This window comes from Vigna unguiculata, chromosome 6, assembly GCF_004118075.2.
Source record: "Vigna unguiculata cultivar IT97K-499-35 chromosome 6, ASM411807v1, whole genome shotgun sequence".
NCBI classification, from domain to species: domain Eukaryota; kingdom Viridiplantae; phylum Streptophyta; class Magnoliopsida; order Fabales; family Fabaceae; genus Vigna; species Vigna unguiculata.
This window is the reverse complement of record NC_040284.1, coordinates 15743820-15744894: the sequence shown is the minus strand read 5'-3', so window position 1 is coordinate 15744894 and position 1075 is coordinate 15743820. Positions and strand designations below refer to the sequence as shown.

Below are 1075 nucleotides of genomic sequence, written 5' to 3'. Positions count from 1 at the left end.
AATATTTTCGGTATAACACCATCCAATATTTGATAATAATAAACTACTGCAACTTTCATTATTTATATAATTTGTGAGATACAGGTCAAATATAGTCGATAAATAAACAAGCTTACTTACTTAAAGTAGAGTATGCTTCAACTTTTTCGAGTGGATATTTAGAGGAATGAAAAGCAATCAAACAATTGCACACTAGCCAGCTGAAATAATATAACAATCATTGTAGTTGTATAGAAGAAGTCACTATAGTCTAGTCAAAACAACTTTTAAACATATATCATTCACAAAGGTTGTGCCAAGAAATCAAACATCTCACCCTCTCAGCTCCACAACTTAGTTGTGTCAAGAACCTCAATTCCACCTCCTCACGAACACCTCAGCTTCGACTTCAATATTGGGGGGATTCATTAGGGTTTGTCAATATGAAAAATAATCAACAAATTAAAGAAAAGCTTCTATCCTTACCTCACAAATCCCGTTGAAATGGCTGAAATCAACCACAAGGTGATTCACCTCAACCTCCACGAACGCTCGAATATAGACCTAGGCCACGAAAAATCAAAATCCCAATTAGTGCGAGAGAGAAAAGGAGAAAGTCCTTGCGAAAGTGGCACTTGTAAGAGTGGTGTTTGCGACAATGCTTGCGATAGTGGTCAACCTGATGAAGCCAGGAAGGTAGTTGAATCCAATGTTGTGGAGCATTTCAAGGGTTTCCTTGTTGACCACGGTGTGGTCGATGTTGATGGTAGAGATGTAGGGCACGAAGTCCATGCATGACTCGCGCTCATTCTTCCTCCTGCAGCTTGAGCGAGATGCCACGAAAAAGACCCTTTTGGATGTGGTTCATGAGATGGATGTGCTTGAAGAATAATTGGAAGGGGTTGAGGTAGAACTTTAAGGAAGAAAAGAGGAGGTTGCTAAAGGTAGGAAACACATTTGGAGATGGGATAGGCGAGATTGGAGGGTTTGTCGGAAGGAAGGTAAGACAGAGGGATGAAGGAAATGAGAGGAGGGAAACAAGAGTTAACTAGTGTATTTTTCTTTTTTCAAGGCTGGAGAATGTTTGGAAAAATAA

The 1075-nt window shown here is 39.5% G+C and overlaps 1 long non-coding RNA gene across 1 annotated transcript; it reads right to left on the bottom strand.

Annotated features, from left to right (window-relative positions):
• Positions 1–278: 278 nt before the first annotated feature.
• On the bottom strand, positions 279–839 carry LOC114187375. Its single transcript, XR_003605242.1, has 3 exons — positions 659–839; positions 466–543; positions 279–386 (listed from the first exon to the last, which is right to left on the bottom strand). It is a non-coding gene; the product is annotated as an uncharacterized LOC114187375 (long non-coding RNA).
• Between the last annotated feature and the right edge of the window lie 236 nt (positions 840–1075).